The sequence below is a fragment of the Pteropus alecto genome, unplaced genomic scaffold (genome assembly GCF_000325575.1).
Source record: "Pteropus alecto unplaced genomic scaffold, ASM32557v1 scaffold5, whole genome shotgun sequence".
NCBI classification, from domain to species: Eukaryota; Metazoa; Chordata; class Mammalia; order Chiroptera; family Pteropodidae; genus Pteropus; species Pteropus alecto.
The window spans coordinates 1,111,212-1,136,778 of record NW_006441953.1 but is presented as its reverse complement, the minus strand read 5'-3'; the positions used below and the strand labels follow the sequence as shown (position 1 = coordinate 1,136,778).

Below are 25,567 nucleotides of genomic sequence, written 5' to 3'. Positions count from 1 at the left end.
ACTGTGTGTTTACACTGTATATTTTGTATAGAAAGACAAGATAAATGCTTGGTCCTGTCTCCTTTACCAGTTTTCAAAATAAGTTTGATTACCTCATGTGCTTCGAAGGTGACCAAAGAAATATATTTATTTTTTTTTAGTGAGTGTGGAGGATACCATTATGAACACAGATATTTAATTATATATGATACATTTCACTTTATTGCCGTTATTATTCTTATCAATGCTCAAAAGATTCTATGTTTGTCCATCATAGCCTTCTTGAGTGAATGCCAATATAGTGCTGTGCTGGCAAAGACGCTCTAAAAAAACAAAAAGGCCATAATATGTAGTATTTGCCAATTTGGGGGCAGTTTGTTCTCCTCTCCCAAATAAATGGCCAATTTATTTCAAGTTATAAATATTTTAAGAATAGGGTCAGAAAAAATTGGATATTTAACAATCAGTGTAATTAGCCTATAGGTCCTGGGTCCAACCCACTACTGCTCCTGATTTTGTGAGAACACTGAAGCCTTTGAGTGCCACCTTGACAAGATATTCCAAGATTGTCTTGAACATTTCTGGTCCCAGGCCTAGAATCAACCTTGACTTGAAGCAGCCCTGTTTGCTTTAAGAGGGATTTAAAGAATGTTGGCCATATGGGTACACACAGCTGTAGGATGAGCTCTTGTTTCTAGACCTATTCAGTGAATATGGCTGGGTACTTTTATGGTTATCTTTTCAAAGATAACCTTTTTATAAGTTTGAACTGATAATTTCCATTTAAATTCTTGACTACAATGTTTTTACTTAACTTTATCTTTCATCTGTTTCTTTTTTCTCTTGCATAGAAAATCTCAATTCCTAATGAATCAACATAATTACTCATTTATCCCACAATTTGTAACTTATCACACAATTTAAGTGCAACGATCTTAGAATAACAATAAGATCAATAACAATACTATCTCCAACAATGTGGTTACTGAAAATATTTTAAGATTTATTATTTTGTTTCCTGTAATTCTTTTTGTCTTATGATATATCTTGTTCATAACATTTTAACAATTTACTCTATCATAAAGTTGATTGAAATAATTCCTTCCATGTAGTTATGTTAAAAGCTTGATAAACACTTAAGTGTATTTGTTTCATTTTTCTTTTGATTTTTAGGCATTGTTTTTTTTTAAAATTTAATTTTGTGTTAAAATTATATAAAAGTTCCAAAATCAGACTTACAAAGCAAAGTATATTCAAAGAAGTCTATCTCTGTCCCTGTTCTTCCACACTCCATCCTCTCTCCCCCTATAGATGTTATTTTAATAACACTTTTTAGTTTATCCTTCCATTTAAAGGTATGAATATGCATATATTCATACATTTATATTCATTCCTTTCTTACATGAACCATACTCTGCACATTTTTTCTCCATTTTATTTTTTTACATTATGTATTGTTGTGATCTATTCACTGCATTACATATAGACACTTCTCATGCTTTATTTACAATAAAGCTTTATACTACTCCATCATATGGACAGCAAAATTATTTATTCAACCAGTGACTTGGTGATGAACTTTTGTGTTGTTTCTAGTCTTGTGCTATTACAGATAATGCTGTACTGTGTTTTTGAAATGGCATTCCCAGGTGAAAGAATAAATACATACATAAGTTTGCTAAACATTTTTGTCTTGATTATTAACCACCTTTAAATGCAAAAGGCAGAGAATAATAGAAATTTTGAAGCTCAAATTCACCAATCAATCATTGGTGCTGATTGTTTACTCTTAAGTAACAAAAGGGAGCAAATAAATACTAAACAAAATTATCAAGATTAAAGAAAGAGTATGTTATTGACAGAGGCAGGGTTAGAATCCTGGCCTCATTCTCTAGGTTCACTACTCATGCATCTACATCGAGATTCTCAAACTGCCATGCCAGAAGACACATGGTCCCATAGGAAAAACATGGTAAATCTTCTTGGAATTTGAATGCATGGTCACTAATTTGATTCCACGGTAAGTCAACTTCATTCCATGGTAAGTAATATGAAACATTTTGTATTCAGACATATTTTGGAGTAGAAAGAAAGAAATAACAATCAATGCCATTCTTAATGATAAAATGTGGAACATTGAAAACCTTCCCAGCTTGTAAAATGCCACATAGCAATGTGACAACCCTGGACCTCCAGGGTAGCAGTTTGTTCTCCTCTGCCTGAGAACATTTTCTGGAAATGTTGGAGAAGCATTGCCCACCACCGGGCTGCCTTTCCCTTCGAGTTGATGGGGATTATTTCCACCAGTCCAGTGGTTAGCATTCTCACATCCTACCTGGATTGGGCCAGGTATGTGAATGAGGAAGAAAAAGAAAATGAGAAAGCTGTTGGTTTATCCTGTCCCCAGAGATAAATTGGTTTCCCTTCGATACACATTTAGGTAAAGGCAAAGGGAGGAGCACCTTGGCCTGCTTACTCAGTATGCTAGTCTCTTTCATATATACTGGAGGGAAAGTTTTGCGATTTCAGAGGCTGAGAAGTCTTAGAGCCTTCTCTGCTGACTATGATGTAAAGACTGTCACAAAATGAGGAGGAGTTGTGCTGGGTAAGAGCTACTATTAAATCTTTTTTTTCCTTACTGTATTCAAGAGGAATAAATAGTATAAGTAGCTATCATATAAATATCTAAAGATAGAGCATCTCATTCTAAAAGATTAATTATGAAGAAAAGTTGCTTGCAGCCTAGCACTGTGGTTCAGTCCAAATATTTTTTATTTCTTTAAGGATCCCTTAGCTCAGGGGTCCCCAAACCCTGAGCTGCAGACTGGTACTAGTCCGTGGCCTATTGGGAACCGGGCCTCACAGCAGGGTGTGAGCAGTAGACTAGCGAGCGAAGCTTCACTGTATTTGCAGCTGCTCCCTAGCACAGCATCACCGCCTCAGCTCCACCTCAGATTGCTGGGCATTATTAGATTCTCATAGGAGCACCAGTCTCTAGTGACAAAAATGTTGGGGACCACTGCCTGAGCTCATTTCTTCTGTGGAATCACAGGGACTGAGATCTAAAATCAATGCAGAAAATGAAAACAAAGTATGGAAATAATTACCATTTTAAATCCCTTAAATAGAGTATACATGGTTCTATGCACACAACGTTATACAATGATTTCTTTGCAAATCCAGAATTTGAACAAAAGAAGGAACAAAAGAAGAATTGTGTGCAGCTGTCTAGGCAGTCAGTCCATTTTGTTTTGAAGTTATCTATCAAATCCCTACAAGTTAATAATAGATGAAAAAATTCTAAAGTTCTCTTGCTTACAGGATTTATCCCTTTCTTACTCAACATTAAGACAACTTCAAATATCAAGGCTCATATTCAGATGATACAAAGAGGTAAACAGAGACCAGTTATTACAAAGCCTGTTCTGATTGGTTGGTGCTTGTATATGGTTATTATATTTGTTAAGTATATAGTAGTAAGAATCAAATGAGATGTAGGAGTTGAAGCTTACCATATACAAAAAATTGAATACTTCAAGTCCCAGGGCACAGAAAATGGTGTTTCTATTTTATAGTATTATTTTTTTCTCTGATAAAGTATATTTATATAACTCAGTCATCTTCTTAAGTCACCATGATCCAAACTGTATACCAACAAAGAAACAAGGAAACAAGTAACTAAGTCAAATTGATTGAGTCGGCTCTGAGAGGAGCTTGTTTAGCTAATTAACATCAGAAGTTCTGAGGATTGTCCATAATAGATGATTTTGGAGACAAGCTGTCCTTATGCATGCAATCCCCTGTTAGAAGTCTGGATGCTTGTGCTCTGTGAAGCAATTGTCATTTTTTCAGTTGTAAATTTGCTTAAGCCCTCATGCAACTGAGAAGCAGAGTTAGTGGCTTACAAACAGTGGAAAAATAAAATTGGCGGAGAAATGTTTGGGGATGTTTTAATACTTTTGGATCTTTTGCCACAATATGCTTTCAGTTATTCAATCACTAAACGTGCCCCCTTCCAAACTGTGCCTTTCCTTTTGCATTGAAGGATTTGCATAAAGTATCCGTTTGATTGAACCAACTACTTGGAGAGCCTGCAGTATAAAAAGAGCACAAAGTAGTGAACTGTACCACACTGAGCAAGGGATTGAAAAGCCCATTTGTCACACTCCAAAAGCCTTTGATGAATCATGGGATTGAGGGATGCATTTGGAGAAACTTGAGGAAACGTGAGAGAGGAGGGCTATGACCCAGTGATGCCACACTCACTTCAAACCACATGAACCAATAGCCATGGCGGCCAGCACATCCTGTCCTGGTACCATCACACTGCATGAGTGACCAAATGATGACCACCACAGGAACACACACAACTCTCGGGGGTTTCACCTTTCCCCACCACCTTTGCCTTAAAACATGCAACCTATCAAAATATTTCTCCCACTCAAATTATGGAAAGTTTATTTCATTTCCTTATATTTGCTGTAATTTCTTAGTGCCTCTCATTAAATAAGCCCTTGGAGAGAGCCCAAAGAACTCTCAAACTCTATGTAGGGTTTGAAGCAGGACCTGGGTGTCAGTCAGAACTCAGTTTTCTATCTGACACTTACAGTTTTGTGCCTATGGATAATTTATTTAACTTTTATAAGCCTCAGTTTTCTTATCTGTAATTTGGGGGTAACCATAATACCTAATAGAATAGTATGTGTTAAATGAAACTTCCTACGGAGTCATTAACACAGTGCTGCACACATAAGAACCACTCTATGTTAACACTGTGTATTTTTTAAACTGTTAAGAAAAGGATTGAAATTTAAAGATGAAATCAAAGGAACCTCAATTATCTCAGGTGCCCCATGTTTCTTCTGCACTTTGAAATCAGTTTACTATTTGAGTGAACTAAATGTAATCGCTAATGTCTGACAGGTTCTGAGTTGTAGAAATAACAGTTTTATATGATTCAACCTAATGTCATTATGTTCAAGAAAAAGTAGAGACAAATGATTAACTTGATTAAAAATTTTGCATCATGTAGATTCTCTGCAAAATATTTACTATGCACTCACCCCGGGTCTCTTAATTACTTCTCTACCTGTCTTGAGATCTAGGCAATTCTGAAACACTATGTCTGCAATAGAAGTTCTTCACAGTAGTCTCAACCTTTTTGTACCAGGGACGGGTGCTCCTATGAGAACCCAATGCCTGATGATCCGAGGTGGAGCTGAGGTGGTGATGCTAGTATGGGGAGTGGCTGCACATACAGATGAAGCTTCGCTCACTTTCTCCCTACTCATCACCTGCTGTGCAGCCCAGGTCCTAATAGGCCAGGGATCGGTACCAGTCCACAGCCCCGGGGGTTGGAGACCCCTACTTTAGAAAATAGTCCATTTGTCTTGCTATCTTTGTTCCTGAAAATATGGCCTCCTTAATATATAAAGCTCAATGTAATAAAAAGTGTAAAAATTTGCTCAAGAGAATTCTTAGAATTCCAAAGATGACAAAAGGAAAGGAAAGGAAAGGAAAAATCTTGCTCTTTTTTTACTTTTTTGTACTTCATGCTTTGCCTTTATATGTCCCTGTGGTTTTCCTAAGCAAGAATGATCAGGTCATCACCTATGGGGGGAAAAAAAAAAAAACCTTTATTTTCGACCTATTGTTCAAAGCAGCTTATTTTCTAAAACTCTTTCCACTGGAAAGAAAGGAAAAAGAGTGTGTTATGTCTTCCATGCTAACATCAGAAGTCAGGAACTCTGGAGTACACACCAAGCATCTCATTTAGAGACTTTGGACAAGAATCACAAAGCAAACCTATATGGCAAAAGCCAAAATGAAAGTCAGTTCTTTCTTCTTTCTTTGCCAATTTCAGTGGCAGGCCCTGGCCTGCGGATCTCAGGATTTTCAAATGTCTTTCCAGCAAAGAATTGCTTTCATGTTTGTATCCCTATTGCTAATTCTGGATCTCTTCTCACAATGCCCTTCTTGCATTGTGTCCAGGAGCCCTTTTTTATTTGGAAGAGTTCTGAGTTTCCTGTTAATGGAAACCAAAGTCCCAGTTTATAATGATCTAAATGTCCTTCCCGCCTCAAACATTGTGGAGCATGCTTGCCAAAATGCATTAAAAAGTGAACTCTGTTTGAGTAAAGGCCATGAAATCAAGTTGTTTATGAGCTGTCACATTCTTGATTAAATACTTCAGAATTCATTTTTAAGTGTTTCAATATGAAAGCTATGAAGAGACTGTCACCCAGTTACAAATAACAACAGAGAGTAACAGCCCTGTTACCAAAAGTCTTGAAGGACTTGTGATACCTTATCTTCCAGATGTCTTTCTTCTTCATTCACTTTACTACATTCTAAAATTAGGAAGCCTGTGAAGTTTTGTAAGCAGAAGACTGTCCAGAGTCCGAAAAAGAGCTTGAAGAATGAAATCCAAGCTTGGTATTTTTATGCGTCTGCTCTCCTTCCTTAGTAGGCACTATGGATGCAAAGACAAATGAAGCACGCTTCCTGCCCAGAAGGATTTTCTTACCTGGTTAGGGAGGAAAGAGAGACATCAAGGATTAGGATGCAAGCATGCATAGGTTGCCATGGGAAACTAAGGGAGGTTACTAAAGGGTTGCAGGAGAAGGTACTTATGTCCTACAAGAAAAGCAGGACAAAAATAAATAAATAAATAAATAACCAAGATGTAAAATAATACATTTTAACCTAAGAAAAAGCATGTTCAAAAGCATACTAGGGTGGCTGTCTCAATCTGCTTGGGCTGCTATAACATATTCCATAAATATGTTATATAAATGGTGGCATATAAATAACAGAAATTTATTTCTCACGGTTCTAGAGGCTAGAAGTCTGAGATCAGGGTACCAGCATGGTTGGGTTCTGGTGAAGGTCCTTTTCTTAGTTGCAGACTCTGACTTATCGCTGAGTCCTTACATGGTGGAAAGAGAGTTAAAGAGGTCTCTGGGATCTCTTTTATAAAGGGCACTGTTGCCATCCATGAGAGCCCCACCCTCAAGACCTCATCACCTCCCAAAGGCCCCACCTCCTAATACCATCACACTGGGGGTTAGGATTTCAAATATGTGCTACTCAGCATGAGAACCACTGTTATAAATTATCCTGTCTCTAGACGGAAGCTTGTGGTAGATGAGTAGACACAAGGCTTGTAGACAGTGTTCACTGAATCAAAGCCCAGATTTAACAGTGAAGGTAAGAGTAGTCCTAAGGATTGCATACAGGTGAGTGGCAAGATCAAATTTCTATGTTAGAACGAGCATTTAGCTAGGTGAAAGTTGAATGGTAGTAGATACAGTATTGTGAGTGTAGGTGTGTGGGTGGAGTGCAGGTGTGTGGGTGGGATAAGGAAGGGGACGATCCTGGAAAAGAGGAAATAGAAAGACTTCTTAGAGGAACACTGTTATAGCTGGGCATCAGAAAGCAAATGAGGACAGGTAGTACTGAGGTGGTGTCAGGGCTCCATAACTTTTGTGGCCTGATCAAGCAGTAACAGAGGAGCATGGGAATTATTACTTGGATAATTCCATCCATACATCATCACATTTTTCATGACTTTGAGATAAAGGGAAGGCTTTGTCTGATTTACCTGGATATCTGCCCTCTGTGCTTTCTTTTATTTTGTTTGTGGAGAATAGTCCTTAGAGAACCTCAGCTGAGCTCAAAGCCAATCATGAGAGGTAAGCATCTTTTAATTTAAAAAATGAGGTAATTCGGGGGGCCTTTCTTTCCTTCCTTTCTTTTTGCAAGCCAAGGCACTTTTGCTTGTTCTACTCTTGGTCCTCTGAAAAAGCTGCAGTAATTTTAAACAGGTCATTCGCCTGAGTTCTCTGAGAATCTCTTACTATCTTACTGAAACTTCTACCAACCAATGGGGTGGATTCACCAAATTTGAGGAGAAACCCTACCAACGGCCTTGGCCTAGAAGTGATTTCTCTTCTCCCACAGAACTTATTTCTTCTGGTATAGTTAAACAGCAAAAGAGCTAGCAAATGCCCTATCAAAATAATTGTGGCCAGAAGAGATGTAGCAATGGTTTCTGGCTAATTGGCAGGGCTAGCTCTGGCTTATGTAACGGTTACCTCTGGCAATTTGTCCCAACACCCCTTTTGGCAGCAACGCTGTGGTATTTTTAATGGTAAGAGCTTGGCCAGCATTCAGCCAATCAGTGTATTCATTTTGCTGGCTGCAATTAGAGTTACTGTTTCTTTCACCTTGTTTCCAGCCAGACCTGGTTCTGTAAATATGTCACTGGGGATTTGGATGGAGCTGTGTTCTGCCTCAGTGCCTTAAATCCATTATTTCAGTTCAAAAAGTCATTTTACCTTTACATAAAGAGGATCCATGATGCATCTAACCTTAATCCCAGGTGTCAGTTGGACCCCTAGAGAGGGAGTTAGATGTTCCAGATTTGAATGACACTTTACAATTTGGAAAGAGGATTTGAGGACTGGCAACAGAGAGGAAAGCAGCCTGGCTGTCTGGTGTGGCGGATTTATTAGGAGCTGCCTTCTGTCCCTCACGCCACTCATCACCTGGTTGTAGTCAGCGGCCATAATTCCTGACGGAGTTTCCTGACAGAGAGCGGAAAGGGGAAAGGAGGTTCCATTTGCCAGAATTCGACGTCTCCTCTCTACCATTATCTCCCCTGCCAAGATTTTTTCTGGAGTTGCTGGTACTAACTGTGGATAAACAACAGAGCTTCCTTATTTACCTTCACCAGACTTAGAAGATTTTTTTTTTTTAAGATGGACTTTATATCAAAGGGGAAAACTAAGTGTATCACGTAAGAAATACCCTTTAAAAATTCACAAAGACCGTTCTCTCCAGAGAGGAAGTTAAGACGTCTTTCGTCTTAATATTTCTGAGAAATTGAGACAAAGACAATGGAGAGAACTATGAGCAGTATGAAAAGAGAAACTCCCTCAGGACAGCCAGGCAGATCTGCTACGTGCTGCCCCTCCAACCACCTCCTTTACGTTAAGGGCCCCCGAAGGTCACTTCTAAATTTTCCTCTACAATCAAAACTTCTCTAAGTAACTTTATTGTCCAAGGTAATGTTTCAGGCAGGCATGTATGCATTAAATGAATGAATGAATGAATGAATGAATGAATGAATGAATGTTACCACAGATAATTTGGGCCACATAAACAGAATAGCCTTTATAAGTGTCCAGGATAATTTTGAATAAATATATTTAGAAGTAGTTCCTATTTCAAATTATTTAAAAAATTAATATATTTTCCAATCTCCAGAATGCCTCTTTTTTTGATGTATTCTTACTATTCTTATGCTATCACTGTGATTTTTTTCAATTAGGTAATGATGAAACTGTGTAAAACCTGCTAATCTCCATTTTAACAGAGAGGATCCAGGTACTTCTCCTATGCCATCAGAAGCAATTCTGGAAATTGGATTAAGAGAGAACAATGGAAGGGCCCTGGGGCACTAACAGGAAATCTTTCAGTTACCTTAACTGTCCTCTGGCTTTAACCTTGTCCAAACCAGGTTAAAGGACTGGGCAGCAGGACCACTCCAATTACTTGGGAAAGTAAATTGATCCAAATCCTGCTGAAGTAGTCAGCACTCTCAAGTGGGAATTAAAAAACGAAATCTAGTTGGCATCTACCTAAATGAGTGTTTTTTCTGGCACACGTGTGCAGGCAAAGTAAGCTGAAATTATAAAGCTAAATAATTCATGAGCATGCCTAATGCTTTCTCTGGAAGCTATGATTATTTTATTGACCAAATTTTAACCCTTTAATCCACCTCTTAAGAGGTGGATTGGCTAGGAAAATCTCAAAGGAAAATCAAATGAAGTATGAAAACTATAGAACCATGAAAATGTTATACTGATTTTTTTCAATACTGAGTTTTCTTTGGCTAGTAGAAACAAATTTAATCAGTGACTGCAGAGTCTACTGCTTGGTAAATTACCACAAAATGAAGTTACTTGTGCGTGCCACCCAGACAAAGAAATAGAACATTCCTAGAACTTGAGGATGTTGAGCTGCAGTTCCCAATCTTGCAATAAAGAAAATAAAGTGTGAATAGATTTTGAAACAAGGGAATAAAACTCTCATTTTCCATGCTGATATTATTGTATGATTACAAATAATTACAATTATTATGTAAATTTAGCAAGTTCACCAAATACAAAGTCGATATGCACAAATCAATTTTATTTCTTTATACAAGCAGAAAATAATTAGAAAATAAAATTTTAGATGATAATTCTATTTATAATAGCATAAAAAATCAAATATTTAAAATAGTTTTCAAGGTATGGTTCAATGAGCCAGAGGATTCCAAAATTCCATTTTGATGGTCCTTTTTCACTTTTATTTGTTTAACAGTAAAGTTTTCCAGAGATACTCGATATGTGATAAAACGTCAAATTGAAAGCAGAAGTAGATCTGAGAATCTAGCTGTTTTGTATTATGCAAAGCTTTAAAGAGATTTGCAAAAATGTAAGACAATGCCAATTTTTTGTTGTTTTTTTTTTTGTCTGATTATTCTATACGTTAATAGGAAATGTGTGTTAAAAATTTCCATGGAGTTGTGGATTTGTATAGTTCTCCTTTTAGTGTTGATAGATCCCTCCTTTTAATTTCAGATTTGCTTTATATATTTTAATTTAGAACTATTTTATCTTCCTGGTGAGGTGAACCTTTTATCCTCATGAAATATCCTTGTTTACCTTTATTATAGACTTTTGCCTTAAAAGGTACATCTGGCATTAGAATAGTTATAACTGTTTATTTGTTGTTAATGTTTTCATGGGATCTTCTTTTATCCTTTTGCTTTCAGTATGTGTGTCCTAATATGGAAATACTTTTTTAAGCAACGTATATTTTTATTTTTTTACATTCAATCTGACAACTTATGACTTCTAATTCGAATGCTTAGTCCATTTACATTTAATGTAATTACTGCTATATTTGTGTTTACATCCAAAATTTTCCTATTTGTTTCCCATTTTTTCTACTTGTTCTGTATTCTTTTTTCTCTCATTTCTTATCTTTTAGTTAAGTGATTTTTTATTGTTTCACTTTTCCCTCCTATGTATTATTTCTTTGCTACCCCAGACACTACAACTTTCATATTTGAATCATTAGAGTCCAGTACAAATTAATTTTATTTATTATCATACGATGCAAGAATCTCACAGTGTTCTGTGATATTTTTATCATGTTTTAATTTTATGTATAATTTAAACTCCACAATACATTTGTATTGTATTAATAGCCATTTATTTGTATTTACTCACAAATTTACTTGTTTTTATTTTTATTTTGCATCTTATTCCATTTTACATCTCCTTGTTTCTGTCTGAGGTCATTCCCTTATGCCCAAATAACTCTCTATATATTTCTTTTAGCATAGGTCTGCCAATAATGATCTCCTAGATTTAGCTGGTATGAGATGGCTTTATTTGCATTTTTTTAAAGGTTTTAAATGTACTTTATTTCTTTAATCATGCCATATTTTAATGGGTACACAGTACCTTCACTTGGCATCATTTATAAGTTGGTTTTGAAACAGTTCAGTATGACACCAGCTGGGATGATTACTAATCTCTCCATTCCTTTGAGGTGACTCTCCCCCAACAGGGAACAGGTTCCATTCTTTTCCAATTTGTATTACTATATATGTCCATGTAGCAACACAGAAAGTGGCTCCACCAGCTCAAACAGCATTGCCATATTTGTCATGGAAATCAGGTGTCTGTTTCTGGTGGATCTGTCTTGCCATTGTTTGCTCAATGCTTTGAACTCAGAGACGACTTCAGATATGTTGGGCCAAGGGAAACATTGGGAAGCTGAAGACAGAGCTGTGGCAACTGCAGCTGCTGGTTTGTTGGAACTTAGTGTCAAATACCCTTGTAAAGAACCCTCTATTTGCCTTTGTGTTTGAAGGATATTTTTCTTGGGTATGGAATTCTAGGTTGACAGTTATTTATTTATTTATTGGCATTTTGAAGATATCATTCTATTATCCTGGTTTCTGCATTTTCTGTGGAGAAGTCAGCCTTTAGTCCTGTTGATGATTTTGATAGCTCTTTGTTTAATTACTGTTCTTAAGATTTTTCTATTTGTCTCAGCTGTAAGTAATTTTATTTTGATTGCTTTTGATAAATATTTCTCTGTATTTGTTAAGCTTGGAACTCAGAACTTCTTGAGACTGTGGCTCAATGTCTTTCATCACTTCTGGAAAATTTTCAGTATCATTTCTTCAAATATTACTACTGCTGTGTTCTTTTATTACTCTTCTTCTGAGATTCAAGTTACAGATATGTTAGACCTTTCACCATGTTCTATGTATCTCTTATCCTCATTTATTTGTTTGTTATCAATTTTTCTGTTTCATTGTGAATATTCTTTTTACCGATATAACTTCCAACTTACTAATCTTCTCTTTGGTTTTGTTTAATATGCTATTAAAATCATCTATTGCAATTTTTATTTCCATATTTGTTTCCTAATTTTTTAAATTTGCATTTGATTTTATAGACTCAATTTTTGCTGAAAACGTCTAACATAGCAATTACAATTATTTCAAAGTTTGTTTGACAAAACAAGTATCTTTATAACCTATAGATCTGTTTTAGCTATCTGTTTTCCTTTTGTTTTTTTGATCGATTGGTCCTGTGTTCTGGTATGAATGGCAATATTTTATTGACTGCCAGATGCTGTATATAAATAATTGGAAAGATTCTGAATGATGTTTTCTCTCAGAGAGTATAATTTTGCTTTTGATAAGTATTTTGGTAAAAGGCATATTATATAATCCAGTCTGAGATTAAACTGATGAAATATGAATTTCATTCTATAAGGTTTTATTTATTTCCAGTTCACATTTACTTCTGTTGCATGGTCTTTATGGGGCCCCAATAGGAAGTTTATGATGTTTACTAGTTCTATTTCATATTGATAGGCCTTGAACTTTATATTTCTCCAGTATTTATGAGAGTGCCAATCACCCTGTTTAGATTCTCTATTTCTTTATGTTTTGTTTTTGAGGTTCTTGGCTCCAGTCATTTTATGAATGGCAAATGCATCTCGGGGAAAGCAATGAGAGTACTTGACTTCCCCTTGAGGCATTTCCTTTTCTCTGGGACCTTGATCACTTCAAGCCTTGGCTGCCTGGTACTCTCTCATGCTTTCAAATTAATGTATTTTACTTTATTTTATTTTTATTTTAAATCTAGCTTTGCTTCTTATTTTTGATATGAATTTGGTTTGATGCTGTCCAATCTCTATAATTGGAAATAAAGTCTTCAGAACTCATCATTTTCTCTTTCATCCTTTACATCAATTTAGTTGCCAAGCTCTGAAACTCTACATATCTCTAAAATCTGTACCTTTCTCTCCATTCTGTATGCCATACCTTTTATTTCAGTCCCTAATTTTCTATCATTTAAATTATTACCAGGGGCCAATTAGTAAATATCTCTGCCTCAACTTATTTTGTATTTACCTTAAACATTACTTTCAAGGTGAGCCATAACTTCTCTCATTAAAAGTATCTTGGGATTTATATCACCTATAAAAATAAAAATCTATGTTCTATATAAGGGGCATAGACATTGTAGTAGAGAGATGCTATATAAAATTAAAAGTTATAAGATTTTATTTATAGACAAAGAATAAAAAACTGAATAAAATAATTGCACAGAGCAGGATATAAACCAGTATTTCTCACATTGGTTCAGGCTTTCAGGTCTACCAGAGTGCCTTATAGAAATGTACAGCTAATGATGACTGAGTGAAAACTCAGGGGTGAAAATCTCTCCTTAGTCTCTCTCAATGTTTGTTTTCAATATTGTGTGTAACCCTACTCTCAACCCTTGACTCATAAATATGCTGGGTCCTGGCTGATTAATTTGTTATCTATAAATAACAGATACAAAAGATACTATCATTCGATTCTCAGTGTTTACCCTGAGACTAAGCGAATTGAACGACAATTTTTCAAGGATAGCATTCCTCAACAGGTCCAGATTTCAAGATTGTCTGTCTTCGTATTGATTGTTCCCTAATACACTCTACTCTCTGCTTTGCCAAAATACCTGCCTCTCTTTAATTTTTTTCATACATTCACATATATTGTGGCTTCTGTCTCCATTTTTTCCTCTGGAAAATCTCTAATTACCATTTATCAATCAGCTCAAATGCTGCTTCTTCTAAGAAGAGTCCTAAACCATCTTTGTCTTACATTAAAAATTAGATCCTTCCTTTCCTTTGTTTCATAATACTTTGAATATTACCTCTACTGTGACATTCATCTCTTAGTGATTATTTTTTTTATTTGTCTTCCTAACAAGAATGTGAGCTTTTATGTTTGTTTGTTTTTGTTTAAAATAAATAGAATTTTGAAAGAATAAGCTCGACTTTGGAGGAGAGAGTTTACAAGCTCATAGTTGAAGAAAATAATTGTGGAGATGAAACCTAAATTCTTCACAAAACCAAGATTAATTAAGGATAAAATCACTGAGGCACACATAGTTTGAGAAAAATCAGTTAACAATAAGACCATAAGAAAAATATGCCAAATGTTTAAATACATAATTTATCTTAAATTTTGACTGGCAAGCCATTACAATTATACTCTGTAAATATTTAAAAATTAGAGGGTACCATGTCTACTTCACACTGCTCCTAAACTCTATGAAAGCTTCACACTGTGCAGGCAAGGCTCAATTGCTATGGGGTTATAGGTGGACACTTAATCCCTAGGGATTTGAAGGAGTGTCTTTTGCTCAGTCAATGAAAGATCATTGGCAGAATTTCTGGGACATATTTTTATTACATAAAAAAATAGTTTCAGAGATATGTAATTGTGGATTTTCATTACAGAATCTGCAGGTCAAATTGTATTTTACCAGAAGGTGTTGTGAGAAGTTTTTAAACTCAAGCAAATGAAAAAGATTGCTTTTAACTGCTAATGAAGTTTGCAGTGGCTTCTTTTGGGCACCTGAAATCAGAGCAGTTGGCTGTTTTGCATCCTATTGAATCTCTGCATGTTCAAGAAAGTTGGAGTATGTATGTTAGATTGATTAGAATACACCCACACTCTAAAGGTGACTTTCTGTATGAAAGTAATTGCTGAGTTCACAGCATTTTTTGTTGATCCCACAGCTGACATAATAAAAGGGAAAACTTAACAAATGTAGATTATTTTGAGAAACTTTGACATATAGATGGTTATATGTTCTGCGAATATTTATTCAGGCATGACACAATTTAAAATAGATTATGTTTGACATTAGCTATTTATAATGTTATTTTTATATGTATAGTAATATAAACAATTATTGTTTGGCTAGATCAGTAGTCAAAAACCTCTTGAATTCATTATATTACTGAAAAATTACACATCTATAATGAAGACTAGTACATAAAATATAATTAACACACTAGGAATTAAACAAATCTCAAGTAATACAAAATTTTATTCATTTTATTAAAAACAGATTCTGGAGGAAATAAAATAGTAACAAATGCAAAGCTTTGTGGAAATTTGTTAAGAAATTTCCAGAACTGTAAAAGAAATTTATATTTTAAAGTATCAATTTTTTTTCTTGTTTCCCATTTTATGCGAAAATTATTGGAGTTTTCTCTTGGTGGAAATCCAGCTGTGCTTCATGTTAACCAATCAAGGTTGGGTTGATATTTGGCTATCTGATGGGAAATAAATAAAAAGAAAGAAGAAAAGTAAAAATTTCAAAAGTAAGTAGTATGGAAAATAGATATACGTTTCAGAAATAGATTAGTTAAGTGTTAGTGAAAGATAGGATGTAAAGATAGGTCTAGGAGCCCAGAATGTGTAAAATCTTACCAGGAAAGGAGGCAGATTAGGAAGTGTTGTTCATGTGAACATTATTTGCTTATAACCAGAAAGTACATGGCCATCTACAGAATGTTCTCTTTATTCTCAAAAAGATTATCTATGTTGTGGTCAGCTCCTGTCCAACTGTGTTTTTAAATATAGTGTCCCTACCTTCTCTGCTCAGGTACTTGATAATACATGTCTCTATTGATGTTGCTTGTATTTCTTTTTCTCCTTCATTGACATTTCAAGATTTTCTATTTACTTGTCATCAAAGAACATCTTTTAAACTACTTCCCCATTCCAGGAATGTTTTTAAATAAAAGGTACAAAATCTCAATCCCTCCAAGTAAATAGCTTGAATTAGGTTACTCTCCAAAGAAAAACAAAATCAGGAAATTAAACTTCTTTGCAGCTTCTACAGCTGATCTTCTCAATGTCATATCAACTGTTGCTGGTTGGGACATACCCATAGAGACAGGGGTAGAGGTAGGTAGGTAAGAGTATATATGGTCATGGGGCTGGAGCTAAGAGACAGCACCAAGCATTATGAAACAGGAGTGAAAATTATTTAATGGCTAGGATTATGTGTTTGGTTTGGGACACTGTCAGAGATTTCTCATCCCTAAAACACACAGTAGTACTACATCAAGGATTTGTCCAACCACTCTGCAGCCGATTCCAAGAATCCCATCTCTCACACTTACTACCTGCTTACCCATGGTCTCGAATCTTAGTTAGAATTCTTTTTCTGCTGCAGTTGTCTGGGGTAGGGTGGAAAATAGATTGTGGATGATGTGGTTCCTCCCAGACACACATTTTCATATAAAAGGAAGTAAGGGAAGATGCTGGCACAGTGATCCATTTCTCCTTGCCTGCCAGCAACTGTGGTAGGCAGCAAGCTCAATGTTCATGCCATCTTGATGGTGAGAATCTCCCGGTAGTCATACAAGTGCTGCATAAAATTCTTCTATATGGTCCCACCTGATACCCTTTTGACTGCCTTATTTACTTTGAATTGAATATGAGAATATTAAACACACCCATATTGAAATGTAAATATCTGCATGTAAACAGTTCAAGTCAAAAATAAAGAAATTTTGAAAGGCCAAATTATTTGGAATTATCTGAAGTATACCTGAAGTATATCCCTTTTCTCAGCATAAGTAGCACATATTTAGATATATGTGTTATATACATGTGTGTATTTTTATGCACCTTCTTTTCCTCTGATGCTGGTAAAAACTCTGAAAATATTGCTTCGGAGTTGTTCTTTTAATTTTATTGCCAGAGCATTTATTCAAGAGAATAAATTTGGCCATTTTAAAGCTGTGAGAATATGGAATGCATAAATTTTCCTGCTATAAAATTCTTTTTTGGTGTATTTATGAAACTCAAAACAGATGCATCTACAAAGTTTACACATAGAAACACAGATTACTGAAGGCAGAGAATCAGGTCTGGCTTAGAGAAGATTTTGGTATTTTTATCCTACAAACATTTCCAATGTGTAAAATTGGTACTAGGGACTTGGGTCCAATGGTTGGGTTTTGGGCAGATTCCTACAAAGTGGCACAAGATGAGCATGTGACTACAAAGCATTTCAGCTTTAGGTCTGCAATCTTAGGCACAGTCATGTTTATTTTGAAATTGAACTAGAGAGAAGTCAAAGGTTATTTCTGCAAGTTTTTCTGAAGAGTGGTACATTGTCTACTTTGAAATTATACCAAGCTTAAAAGTTGAAATTTTCTGGCAGTTGATCAAATCAACAATATGGTAGTCTGCACTGGTTGCTAAAATAAAAATGAACCTTTTAAAAAAAGGTTTTTGGAGTTCATAATTTATTATGCAAGCCACAGATTCTCTTTACGGTGCAGTTGCCGAAATGAGATCCTAGTGTTGGTCTATGGATTGAGATAGATTAGTAACTATCTTAGAGCAGGCATATGACTGCTATAAAATTCCTATCCATTTGCCTTCTGAGAAAACGAAAAGTCTAACAAACATGTGGGAAGGTGTGTAAGGACTGGTGGATATTTTGGCTCTAGCAATATCAGGAAGTAGTTAAATACATGGTTGCTGTTAAAGTTAATAAGAAACATAGATCTTTGATATTTATTCCCCAAAGCTTTCTTCTTATCTTCATTAAGTAAATTGTCACATTGCATGCCTAGACCTCCAGTGGATCATAAATTTAAGACAGATCTGGTCTCATTCTTTCATGTACTGGATATTTGTTGAAAAATTACTTTGTGGTAGGCACATGGAGTGATTTTGTGCATTTTTTCCTGTTAAATTAATAAGATTGAAAATATTAGTTCTTTTATTAAAAATCTCATTTTTCTATTAAAAATCTGATAAAATAACCACTTTTAAGGGGATTTAATATTTTAAATTTCATTTATACGTTTAGATATTTAATTCTTTTAACTATTTCAATTATATGACTAACAAAAACAAAATACTTAAGTTTTGTATTACCATTCTAATAATGTAGACTTATAAATACAGTGTATCTTAAAATCACAAGTGTAAATTAGTAATTAGATGTTTTAAATTGTACTCACAACTCCAATATCGTAAATACTTTTAAACTATAAATATATGAAATTAAAATATGCAAAGATTATTTCTTAGGTAAATGCAAAATTAATACTATGGATTTAATTCATCATTTTTAATCTTAATTCTCAATCTTCCCATGGTTAAAGACATTTTTGCCCACTAATTAAATGACTTTTCCTTTCACATGCAATTTATTATTCATCCCAAGCGAATTCGTGTTACTTTTTCAAGAGGAAACGAATTTAGCTAGGAAATGAGATCCGCAGTGGCTGACATGCAGGTTGATTTTTCTCATGATTATGAGAAACAAGTCAGAGCCATTCAAAATGGTGGATTGGATTTGGGGATGGGGATCAGTAAAAACATGAAGTTTTTGATACAGGCAGCTGGGCAGAGATTGGTACTATTTACAAAACTAAGAAAGATGGAGAAAAAATAAGACTTTTAGAGAAAAAGTGTTAAACTTCTTAGGTTTGAAGGGCCAGTGGACATTGGTATTATTCAAAACTGGGTCTTAGATGATCTGTCTTCTTAGTGGATTCTCCTCCCTTGGACAATCTATTCTACACTCATAATTTTAATTATCCACTGTTCTTTGATGACTCCCATGGTTATACCTCTATTAGGATGTCACGAAGCACCTCATACTCAAATGTCCAAGATACATTTTGTGATCTGCTCCTCTTTAGTGATTCCTCTGCCATCTGTCCAGAAAGCTCAGTTCTCTTCTAGTGTCGCTGATGTACACGAATGATACCACTGCTCCCCAGAGGGATGGGTCAGACGCTTAGGAGTCATCCTTGTCCTCTTGCTACCTCGTCCAATGGCTGCATCTGCTTCTGCTCTCATGCTATGTTCCTCACACAACAGCCAAAATGACCCTTAAAAGTATAAGCCAGATTATGAAATTCTTCTGAAAAATATTGTCCAGTATCTTTCAGTTTCACACAGAGTAGTGGAATATGGCCCCTACTATTTCTCCAGCCTCATTTCTAGTGTTTTCCCTCTTGCTCACTCTACAGCAGGTAAGATGGTATATTTTCTTTTCCTAAAATACACCGAGTAGGCTCTTACTTCGGGTAACTGGCTGATTCCTCTTCTTGGAAAACTGTCCACAGACATGTGCCTCCATCCATTAAGTCTATGCTTAAATGTTACATATTGCCGATTGCTTTCTGTTTGTCTTATTCTGTATTTTTCTTCTAAATACTTAGCCACCATCTCATATATTTCATGTGCACTATTATTTATTTGTTCTCTGTTCTCTTTCTTGTTCTCTCTAAACCCAGACACACTTTCTCATTTTAATAACTTGCTCTTCTCGCATGGCCTCTACATGTAATGTTTGCTTTACTTGAAATATTTTTTTCAACCTTTGCCCTGTACTCACTCTCTGCCATTTTACCTAGTTAATTCTTTCAGCTATATTTATTTCAGCTTGCATGTCGCTTCATTAGGGATGCCTGGTCTGATCCATAACTCTTCTCAGTATCCTTTGTTCATGACTTTATAAAAATATTTTCCCTTAAATTTATAGAGCTCATCCATATCCATTACTGTACACTTAATTGTATGTATAATTACTTGACCATTTTGCTCAACATTATGGTGTCTTCTGCATCTAGCTTACAACCAGCACATTCAAGAACTCAAAATATTTGACAAATGAATAAATGAGCCCTCAGGCCATTGTAATAGTCTCTCTTTTTTTTTGTTTAATGGCTTCCCATACCACCCGCAGTTCGCTTCGCAATAGTACACTATCTTCATTTTTTCTTCCTTCAGTCCCCCTTACATGCTGTTTCCAAATCAACCTTCCTAAAACACACCTCAGTCACATCCCATTGAAGGCCTTTCATTCCTTTGAAAAGAAAATAAAAATTTCCCAACTCCAAGCCCCTCCTTCCCTTCATTTTCTATCTTACCTTCTCTGTATGGGTAGTTTAAAATTAAGTGTAAATTTTATTAGTAAATAATTTGTTTCATTGTACTGGTAACTAACAAGCATAAATGAGGTTGTAGGGTATGATATGGTTTGTATATCAAACGATTCCATGCAGGATTGGACTTGTTCGTATTGTTTGTATTTCTTAAAACATATCTTCACTAATGAGATATGCAGCATTAAATAGTGCATACTGCTGAGAGAGACTATTGTATATCTTTGCTTTGCTGAAATGTGATTCTTCTTTGAGGGGCTTTCTCCTAATTTAGTGTTTGCTTTCATTATAGTCCATGATAGAGGAGAAAATTATTTCTTTCTATATAAATTAAACATATTTTCCTTTGTTTGTGGTCTATTTTTTTGTTTTTCTAGGTTTTAAACCTAATAGATCTCTTTTTCGTATAACCTGATATCCTGCACATATTTTGATAATTGGCTCATCCTTAGAAACAGAAAGCAAGCTGTTTTGTTGGCTGATGGGGTCAGAGTGAGACAATGCCTCTCCTGCAGTGACACCTGATGATTAAAATTTTGAAAAGTTTTTACCATTTTAGAGTTGTTAACTTTTCTTATTTGAAATAAAATAAACATTATTTAAAATTCTTAACGTATTGTATAAATTTGGAATGTGATCATCGTAGTCCTTTATATTTTTATAAAACTTTACAATGTACAGAACATGGACATGCAAAGGTTGTTTTTAGATATCTCTTAAAGTATATAGGACAGGCTCTGTTTTAATGTTTTATAAGTGCAGACCCTGAAGCTCAGGAAGCTTGCAGGTGGCAGAGTAGAACACTGATTAGGTCTCCTGTCCTGAGTGTTTTTTGCTCCGCAACAACTCTCCATGAAGTATAAGCCTATTAATAGTACTTTTAATTCTGGCCTATTTTGCCATTCTGAAGGTCTTAGTTCTAAGCATAGGGGGAATAAAAATGTAGAAATATGGGGTTTTTCAAATATACGAACCTAATTTTCTGTCTCATTTTCCTTCGATTTCTGAAGTAGTGAAGCATTTCTGCTCAAAAGCTAGGGTTGTTGATCTGGCTTCAGATCTACTCAAAAGATATTTACCTACTCAGAGGATTCACAGAACTTATGAGTTAACGTGAGCTGCCTCTAGCCCAAGTGGCAACTTTCTTCTCCTTTGGGCCAGTGAAGTCTTGGGATGCAAAACGTGGTTTGGTGAATGAGGTCTGAGATGCAATTCAACCCGATTCATACTCTCCCAATACCATTGTGTAGGATGCTTCCAATGTATCTAGAAATACTGGGCCTGCCTTTAAACAACATTAAAGGAAAGAAAGGTGCACTTATTATCAAACTAGGCTGCTTCCTGAGAACTTGGTGCTATATCTCAGAGGATAATTCAAGAGTAGACTTAATATTTTCTTCTTTGTACACACACCACACAAGACCTGGAGCTATCTCACCCATGGAGTCATATGAACTGGATATTACCCAGGCTTATTTCTTGGAATCTTATGAATGTTAAAGAAATTGCTTAGAAATTACCTGGCTAGTATAATTTTACTACTGTTTTCTGCATAGCTAAGGGAGTCGCGGGTAACCCACTGATTATGGTTTCTCAGTCTCGCCCAGTTTATTATGGAAATTCTGCCCAGGGATCCCAGCATGGGGCTAAATGGAATTCATATCTGGCTTTGTCTGAACAACTCATGAGAAGCCCATTTGCAAGAAGACAGAGAAGCTTCTCAGGAAAATTCATCCTGAGGGAAAAAAGACCCGGGCTGGGGCTGAGCTTACAAGAAAGAACTTGTCACCTGGATGGTGGCAGTGATCTGTGTTTGATTCGCTGGCTGTGAGTTGAATCTATCTTGGGCCAGGCCCTGGAAAAATGTCTGATACCTCAACTAAGTAAAATTAGAAGAATATTCCATGAAGAATTTTATAAATTTGAGGTGGTGATTCAAGCAACTTAAAGATGGGATTCTTTTGATAGAATATGATGTGGAGGGTAAAAGGCACTCAGTCTGCACATGCTTTAATACCTTATCATAACTTATCTCTAAATGAAGATTGTATGTAGCTTGAAGATGAGGTCATTAAGCTCAACAAGATTTTTAGGACAAAGATGATAAGGTATTAGGGAGAGTCAGCAGTGCTTCTCTGCTTAGCAAGTGTCCTGGTCAGTTAGTTTGAGGAAGAGATGAAGTTGCCTTTGCTACCCACAAATAATGTTCTCTCATCCCAGGAATCTGAAGTTAATTTCCAGTCTCATGTCATAAATGTACGCTTCTAATACAGGGGTATTAAACATAAAGCATGTGTGCCTTTTTCTTTAAACGTGCGACCAGGGGAAACATGGCTGATCCATCATGAGGGATCAGAGTCCGAACATAGCCTGAATAGTTTCTTCAACACAGTGCTCCAGGAAGTTACTAGAAGGTAATTTGCAAACCCTGCTCTAATATATATTTTGGAATAAAAATATAGTAAACTGCTGCCATCCGGGAACATGGGTTTTACATTGGAAAGGAAAGTTAAGCCTCAGGTCATGCTCCATTTATACAAATGACCTGTTTAAGATAGTTGCTATCTATAAATGGGGAAATCTTATAGGGGGAAGAGTCTTTCCTGACCTCAAAGCCCCCATCTAAATGTAATTGAAAGTTGAAAGGTTCTAGCTGGAGGGTTCAGATTGTATTTTGAAGTACTCAAGATGCTAAAAGCTTCTTTTAGCCTGCCATTCCTAAATAGACATGATTTGCAATAACACATCAGCTCACCTTTGATTTTCAAAAGTGGATTGAATAAAAGGGATTCAGCATAATAAAAAATATGTTGAATATATTGGATCTACAAAGAAGTGACCTTTCTTCCCTGGTCTTCTTAGTTTCTTTTTAGAAGGGGTTCCACTCCTGAGTCCAACGTATGCATGTGTGTCTCAGAATACAACCAGATAAAACGAGATGGGTCCCTGTTCTTTGAGGAGCATACAAACAACTGTCCCAGTGAATGACTTTAAAGGTGTGGAATTATTTTAATAATTTCCTTAGTGTGCTGCATAGTTTCTATTGGCCCATTCTTTTAAAAAGGCCACAACCAATTCCTGGTCAGAACAGATACTAGACTCATCTGTCTATTAGTCATTGAAAAAGAAAGGGTAAAAAATTCTGTTACTAGGAGCAGTGCCATTCTTGGATAGCATTACAAATGGTTAAAGAGAACAGGCAGCCAGAAGGTAGGTGGCAATAATAGCAGGTAAGGTGTTTTATTGATTAGGCAATTTCCCAGCCAAGCGAGATAATGTGTGAAAGTCATAGAATTTGGGCTTTAGGATGAGTGGCACATTGATCGAAAAGGAAGGGAGAGAGGTTCCAAAATGGGTGCATATTTAAAAAAAATATTAAGGCCTTATCACCTTTTTGATACTCAGGTAAGCTGTTTCCCCTGGCAACTACAGCCCACATCATTTAGGTGTGCAATCAAAAGCAAATATAGATGACTTTTGGACTGCTATACCAAGATTTTGTCACTTGTAACTCAAAATTCCACTCATCCATGTGCTGTTATTTTAATATTCCCCCTTTTGACAATATGCATGATCTCTATGTAGCAGAAATGCTATATTCAGCAGTATAGAGGAGAAATTGAGCAGCATAGAGAGCATTTAAGAGCATGAAACTCAAATCATATACCCCTGGTACTTACTAGTGGAGTGACACTGTACTTCTTATAAAACTTTGCTAAACTTCAGTTTCTCTTTTAATAAAATGAGGTTAAAATAATAATAATTACTTTATGATATCGTTGTGGAAACGAAACACATTTTACATATATCTTGGATAAAGTTGCCAGATAAAATACAGAACATCCCATTAAATTTGAATTTCATATAAAAAACAATTTTTTTTTAGTATAAGTATATTGCATGAAATATTTAGGACAAACTTATACTTGTTTGTTGCTTATCTATATTTTTATGTGTTACATCTGACAACCCCAGTCCTAGAGGACAAGTGGGCACAAAGTTCCGACTCCCAGTGTTGTTGGTACAGCATGACTTTGGTGGGCAACAGTGGCAGAGAGTGCCCAGGCCAGTAGTAGAAATGGTGTGCTGTCTTTATGGGCACTTTAAGGTTTTGTGGGCTTAGCAACAGATATGTGAATAGGGATCTAAAAGTCAGATGAAAGAGTAGAAAAATGGTAGAATCTGTCTGATAGCTAAAATACTATGTTTATGACACATTGTATGGATTCACTGGGATGCCCAAGATTGAGAGACTGAAAAGGGAATGGAGATTTCATAATGAACTCAGAAGCCCAAGATAAGAAGGAATACTGTTTATAAATTAAAACAAAAATCACCAGGTGACGATGTAGCCTGAGAAAACAGAGAGATGTGAGAAATAGGTTTCCTCTGTGTGGCTTCGACAAACTCTAACTCTATAAAGAGCATGGCAAAATCAGAATGTTGGGTGAATATTTATAACAGAAATGCAAAGCAACCCTAAGCTTCCAATATGATTTTAAATGGTTAATCCATTGTTTCCTCCCTGATGAAGAGATAAGATTTAATAATTAGTGTGTAGGCTGTGATTTTCCCTGGTGCTGTCCTTATGGAAGGCGGTCAGCAACATGACTCCCTCCTGGGTAATGTTTGAATTTAATTATGCTCAGGGACTACACAGAATGCATCAATTCATTAACCTTGTTTACTTCAAGACACTAAATTGATGCACTTACTCAAATAAGGTGATTTCATATACTTATCCTAGACCTCTTACTTGCAAAAGAATATCATCTTTAAACAAGTAATTATAGCCAAAAGGATATAACTAGAAAACAAGGCTTTAGTAAAGAAGCACTAAAGATTCCATTAGCAACCTGGGAGAACTGAAGGGCCAGTCCGACACATTTTAAGCAGGGTGATCGACTGTCGCCCTCAATCTATGTGCTTCACACTGCCAGCCCACACTCTCAGTATGGCCAACATGGCTTAGGTTTTCAAAACTGTAATTTTTACCCATGAGAGAGGGACGATCAGCCTAATAGACTTCCAACAAGGGGGACAAAGTTTTTGTTTTTTCAGCAATCTCAATAGAAAAAAATGCATCCACATAAGATACTATTATTCTGTATTATTTTTCCTGTTGCTTTAGAAAAACTTCAAAGTGCACAAAATCTCTACTTACACAGTCACTTTATGGAAGCTTTTCCAAGTTATGTCCCCTTCTCACCTTTTATCCAAAAGAGCCTCTCTTGTA

At 35.7% G+C, this 25,567-nt stretch overlaps 1 pseudogene; it reads right to left on the bottom strand.

Moving 5' to 3' along the window:
- Positions 1 to 11,567: 11,567 nt before the first annotated feature.
- Positions 11,568 to 11,916, bottom strand: LOC102879774 (annotated as a pseudogene).
- Between the last annotated feature and the right edge of the window lie 13,651 nt (positions 11,917 to 25,567).